This window comes from Trachymyrmex cornetzi, unplaced genomic scaffold, assembly GCF_001594075.2.
Source record: "Trachymyrmex cornetzi isolate Tcor2-1 unplaced genomic scaffold, Tcor1.1 scaffold380, whole genome shotgun sequence".
In the NCBI taxonomy this organism is placed as follows: domain Eukaryota; kingdom Metazoa; phylum Arthropoda; class Insecta; order Hymenoptera; family Formicidae; genus Trachymyrmex; species Trachymyrmex cornetzi.
Window position 1 is genome coordinate 142,750 of NW_017298535.1, and position 6,728 is coordinate 149,477.

General features: G+C 34.6%; 1 protein-coding gene across 5 annotated transcripts in view; it reads right to left on the reverse strand.

Annotated features, from left to right (window-relative positions):
- The window catches only part of lilli (AF4/FMR2 family member lilliputian), a 273,330-nt gene that overhangs the window by 110,226 nt on the left and 156,376 nt on the right, over positions 1–6,728 (reverse strand). The window lies entirely within an intron of this gene.

Here is a 6,728-nt window from a genome sequence, read left to right on the forward strand (position 1 = left end):
TGAATCCAGCAATACGCATAACACTAAAAATTAGAAAAGAATAAATTGATCCGAAATTAAAATTTTATACTCAAGATTACAATTTTATTAATTCTCAGAATCAGAAAAAAATAAAAAATAAATTAAACCGAGATTAAAATTTTATCCAAGATTCATTCAATGTAAGATTAATTTTAATGTTATTTGATTTTATATTGGTAGAATCGAGCCTTAGCGATTTGAAAATAAGTATCAGCCTATGAATTTTCTGGGGGCACTTCTAACACCGTGCGCTTATTTCTACAATCTCTCGCAACTTGCCTTACATGTAAATTTACCCATGAATCTTAAACAAAGAGATATAAAATTGGAAATAGTCAAGGAGATGGTTACCTCGCAATTGCGCGAGGTAACTTCGGTCCTCTCTTCACGTACAGACAGGCTGGTGAGCGATCATCTCTCTCGGTTTTCCTGCATTCTCCGTATCGCCGAGTGCCAGGCAAATATCGCCGTCATGGTACCTGCACGCGAAAACGCAGTCGTGCGGTATTTATGAGTCTATGCGAATTCCCGCGATTCGATGCGAATATATGAAAGTGATTCTCGTGCGAGCGTCGCGACTCCGATCAAGAACGGATGTCCGATCGAGCTTTGATCCATTTAACTAACACATCACGTCCCATCAAACTCACATTCGTTGCGTGCGACATGTTCCAATGCGCGAAAATTATTCTTCGTGGCCGCCGCTTCATCATATGAAAAGTTTAATTTCTTTGTCTTTTTCTATCTCTTTACACATTTGTGTTTCAATCATAAATATATATAAAAATACCTGTCTCGATTTAGAAAAGAAATTTTTTAAATGCTTGATTATCAAATAATTAATATATGAGAGAATGTTAGTTGGATGATTAATTACAAAAACACAAGATAACAACTACAATTCAAACAAAGGAGATAATTTCTTTATAAAATTACACGTATATATCGCTTTTTTCTTTTAAAAGTGAAAATTAAAAAAATTTTTTAAAGGCTATTTCACGATTTAACAAAAAATATTGGCTAATTATTAAATAATATCGGCAAAAGAAATACATTCTTTACATGATGAACTATCAATTTTATCATTTTCAAATCTCTTTTAAAAAAACCACTTTTTGAGTTTTAACAATTTTTTATGAAGTGTTAAATTAGTTCACTTTTAATTGATAATAGTGTAATGTTTTTTTAACTCATATGATGAACTGTCAATTTTATCGTTTTCAAATCTCTTTTTAAAAAACCACTTTTTAAGTTTTAACAATTTTTTATGAAGTGTTAAATTAGTTCACTTTTAATGATTAATAGGGTAATGTTTTCTTAACTCGTTAATGGTAATAATTTGAGAATCACATTTTTTTGTTGTGTCACTTTTGCAAGAGAGCAAATATGTAAAGTACGTAAATCAAGTATGTTTACGATCTACCGATCATTACAATCGAATCGCATGAATATCGTTTGAATGCGACTTAAACACAAAGCAGTCGACTATGTATGCGAGCACCGCTAAAGATCCATTGCAACACAATAGATTTCATTACGACATAAACGACCTGTGTAAGCGCAACTTCTCACTGAGAGAAGCTCAAAAAAAACCAGGATACGTCCGAGTCTAAATTAAGCTTCTTACTCCTAAAGAAATTCGACAAAGCTGCAGATATTCGCTAGCATAATCATGAAGATATTACACAGAATTCTCACCAAACAAAAAATACTTGTAAAGCTCGGTGCAGTAAACTTTTATACGCAAATACTCCAGGATGCTTGATATCTCAAGAGTTTTTTTTTTTATTTAATTTAGCCGACTTTTACTTCTATTTTATTTTGTAGATATTACATTCTACTTTTTAATTCGTTAAACAGTTTAATTTTATTATGATGTTCTTGTGTAATTATTAATATCAATATTTTCAATTAGAAAAGATTCTTTTTGATACAGTCGAATATTTAAAAAGCTCAAAAGGATAAGGCAAAGACAAACACGAAAGATTAAAAACGATTTAATTGAAAAAAAGACACTGTAAAATGTTTTAAAGACTCGTTCTGTTCTTCTCAACGTTCGTGTTTGCGTTTGATATCATGCGGCAGGAGTTCGGCATCGCAAGGGTGGGTAAAAACACGGTCGGGGTTGCGACTTGCGGTAGAATGAAGAAGGATTTAAACGACCTTTCTCGCTTCTCCTATTCCCACTTTCTCCCTTTTACAGCACGCATACATTCGCATAAGTATAATGGCTAGTATTACGAAAAGGGAGAGAGAAAGAGAGTAAAGGGAGGAAGACGAACCCGAAGCGAGGGTCAGCGAACCGTTCGCGAAGGGTGGGATGTCATTTTCTGCGGTTTTTAACGGAGATCGTGGAATCGTAGTCTGGCCTGCACTAACGAAAAATATTAAATACAAAATGATAGGTTAACGCTCGACAACGAAAATTTCGGGTGACGCGTATTAGTGATAAATTAACCCTCTGAGGACCGGCATATTTTTGATCGACTTTTTTATTTTAAGAGCTAGAACTTTTTTGTCAATGTCATGGGATTGAGTGGCAAAAAAGATGGCGCTACTATCAAATCCCTAAAGGGGCCTCCGATCTTTTACAGATTAAAGAAATTTAGAAAAGTTTTAAGACACAATTGATTAATTTTATAATCAAAAGCGAAATAGATAAACTATTTTACCCCTATCGATGAATTTTGTAGCCTTTAAATAGGTAGATAATTTCAAGACACAAGCTGGTAGGTAGAATGCTCAAAACATCCCAAAAAAATTTAATTTGATAATTATATTTTTTACAAGTAGATATATTGTGTTAAAATTAAATTTATATAAAAATTTTAATGCAATTATATTTATTTACTAGTGTATTATATGTTACAATTAAACTTACATTAGTTATATTTTTATGAAATGGAGAAACATAAAAATAATAGACTTTAAAACTACTGGGCAATATTTCTTATTTTTCTTTTCACACAAAACAAGGTTACAAAGAAAACTATAATAAACCTGATAATGATATTCCACCCATCTAACTTAAAATTTAGATAAATAAATCGAGTATATCAAATATGATAACGATCAACTTGAGAAAGTCTTAAGACGGTCTTAAAAAGATAACAATAACGATTATCCTATCTTTATTTTCATCTCTGTATCATTTATCGTCCGAAATGTCTGACCATCTTTCGCTGCGGAGGCTATTCACTTTTCCGACGAGTAATTCGTCCGTAACGGTGCGGACGCGAGGCGTGTAAATTCGCCCTGAGCGACGAAAAAGCCGCAATAATTTCGAGGACAAGGCAGGTGGACGTCTCGTTTGAGATTTTGTGAGCCGCGCGGCACGTACGACTCCTTTCTTCTTCACCTCTCTTGGCCGCTACTTTGGCCTCTACTTTGGCCTCTACGGCTCGTCGAGAGAAAGATATATATTCTTGCTCGGCGGCGACGGCACTTGCCAACCCGTTCGCTGACCCACCGGTGTGCACGACTGCCGAACACCACCGCGCACACCGCCGCGCCTGTTCATCTGACAGCTGCCGCAGTGAAGGACCGAAATCTCAATCCCACCATCGTAAACCGTCATTAGCGCATTAGTATCAAGACGAAGAAGAAAAGAAAGATTTTGCTAAAATACACAGAAAGAACGATTTTGTTGAGGTATCTTTAAATTTAGTTAGATATAGTACCTTAAAATTTAGTTAAACAATTTTGTTGGGCTCAAAATAATTATGTTGAACATTCAAGCAAGCTAAGCAATGCTTAAAAAATGTTGACATTCTAGCAACCATTTTGAGCGTCCTACATAATTATTTTCGGATCTAACTAAATTTTTTAATTCTTCAGTAAAACTGTTCTTTTTGTGTATCTAAAAATTTATCTAGATAAAGATCTGAAAATAATTTTTTGTTGGACTTTCAAAATAATTATCTAGGACACTCTGGATAGTTAAGCAATACTTGTTGCAATATTGCTCATTATACTTCAATTTTCCGTATAATCATTATGATTCAAAAAAATTACTTTCAGACCTGTATCTGTAACTAAATTTCCTTTAACAAAATATATTATAAATATTTTTTTTCCATATATCAATATAGACCGAAATAATAATTTAAAGCTTGTTTTCAGAATGATGATATTAAGGATGAAATTCATAATTAGTTTTTAGGTATTTGAAGACTATCTTAAGTAATGTCTTAAGATGTTAGTAAGACTCTGTGATTGGTTTATCTTAATACTGTATACGATGTATTTTTCTGAAGTATCTAAAAATTTAGCTTTAAAAATAATTTAGTTTCAACCATCAAAAGTAGTTCAGTTTCAACCATCAAAGTAATTAACACAGGACACTCAAGCTGATTGCTAGAATAGCAAAATATTTTGCAGCATTGCTCGTTATGCTTCAATTTCCTATATAAATTATTTTGATGCCCAACAAAATTATCTTCAGATCTATATCTAGTTAAATTTTCAGATACTTTAGTAAAATTGTTCTTTCTACAGATTGGAGATTACGCGTTCGTTTCTTTACGCGCCAGTAATACGCTTCACCATTCCTCTCGCCTTTATTACGACTTTCCGCGGAATCGCATAACGATTCGCGCATCATGTTTACGAGGAGGTTGTTGACTACGATAGGGTAACAAAAATATTCGAGATATACAATATTTCCTGTAATTCTAGATGCAGACTTGCATGTTTGCATCTCGACACTCTCATCGCACGCTAATGCATAAATACTTGTGCGAATGATTTATCGTCTCAACTGGTAGAGTCTACCATCCCGAAACGCAGCGACAAGATAAGATATGTGTTTGTTATTTTAGTCGTGATAAAATCAGCATTACTAGCAACTGCGCGACTATTTTAATCCCATGATCGATATATCTAGTTATATATAATCAAGTATGAACTTTTGGTATAAAAGATTAATGTTAAGTTAATTATTTGATTTCAAAAAAGAAGAGGGCACGTGGAAGAATAGAAGCATATTGAATTTATTTAATTGCGATATATACGTGTAATATCATTAAGATAAATTGTATTTCTAAAAGAATTCTTTCTCTCCTTGTTGGTAACTGCACTGTTAAATTCATAATATCAAATTATATATCCAATTTGAATTATTTTTTTTATCATTCTTATAAATTGCCACTGCTCCTATTCGATACATCGCTAATTTAACTAAAATAAACAATTTAACTCGAGAAATGTATTAAATTTGACTGAAATTTAATGTATTAATTCCTAATTAAGTGTATACTTTAGTTAATATAAACGCTATTTACTTTAAAACTAAGCAATTCACAGAAATGGGTTAATCAAATAGGTGCTTTTTAACCCCATGTTTTACATTAAAATAATACATTTTAACGCACTTAAAAGTGAAAAATAACAAAATGTTACTTAATTCAAGGAATTTAAGTTTAATTCTTTAATATTTAACAGCGTAACTTCGAAAATCTCTTGGTAAATTTCCGAAGAATTCTGTATCTACTGCAATGCTATATTTAATGCGCTTAAAAGAACTTATCAGCACTTTAAACAGTTGTAATTAGTCAATCGTAAGCGCCGCGAATACGGAGAAAGGCGAAGTCCAATGAAAATAGACTCGGTGCAAATTAACGGACTCTGAGCAAATTAACATAAACACGAAACAAATTAATAAAAGCCACCTTAGACTCTCGCGAGTAAAGTATTAAAATCATCCTTTTCACACGTTTCGTTGTTTCAAGCCCGTTCCCTCAAATCCTGCCCCTCGTGCCTCTCGTACTGCGAGAACGACGAAAAAAGCGTGAAGAAAAGAGAGGAAAAAAAATTGGTAGATAGAAGTCGACGAACTGAGGGCGGGACAAAAAATCAAGGGGTAATGAAGAGAGCGGCGAGCAAAGAGGGCTGTGCAAAAAAGAAGTCAAGCTTTTGCACGTAAAGGGCTGCCGTCTGCGCGGCGGTACTCTTTCCCTCCCCCTTTTCCGCCCCTCTGTAAACCCCTTTCCATTTTAAAATGATACGTGCCTGGCATCGCTTTCCCGCGTTTTGCCCATCGTCGTCGTCGTTGCCGTCGTCGTCGTCGTCGTCTCGCTCCATGCATGTGAAATTCGCATTAAACGGCCAACGACAACGAAAACGACACGACGACGACGACTACAACGTCGACGACTAGCGCCGTAGATTCGCAGATCGTAAGATGAAGGTGAGTAATCCACAGAAACGAGGTTTTTCTCTGTTTCTCACATTCGAGCTAAATCGCTCGGTATTCGTGCGGCTCGCTGCCGATCTGTATCCATATAATTTAATGCGAGACACGTTGACATGTCTACCGACGTTAGTTTCACGCCATATCGCGTGTTACTGATAAATAAAAAATATTTCTATTATAGTATTATCAAATATATCAAGAGACTTTTGACATTACACGGACCGCTGCTGCCGAAATTTCTGGAGTTTTTATCGCGAGGTTATTCTATTGATAGCTGACGAAGTCACGATAAAATCGAATGAGAGATACTTCCACGGGAGAAATTCAATATTTATTGTCAAATTGGATGACGACGAATATATCAACAGATGAGAAAGATCGCCGGATAGCATCAATGGAACAACAATAATATTACAGTCAGACCAACGAAAAGAAAAAGAAAAAATCTGACGGGGGGGAAAAAAAAATGCCTGAACAAACGCTTGGAGACTGTGTACTGACGGCCGCCGCATCG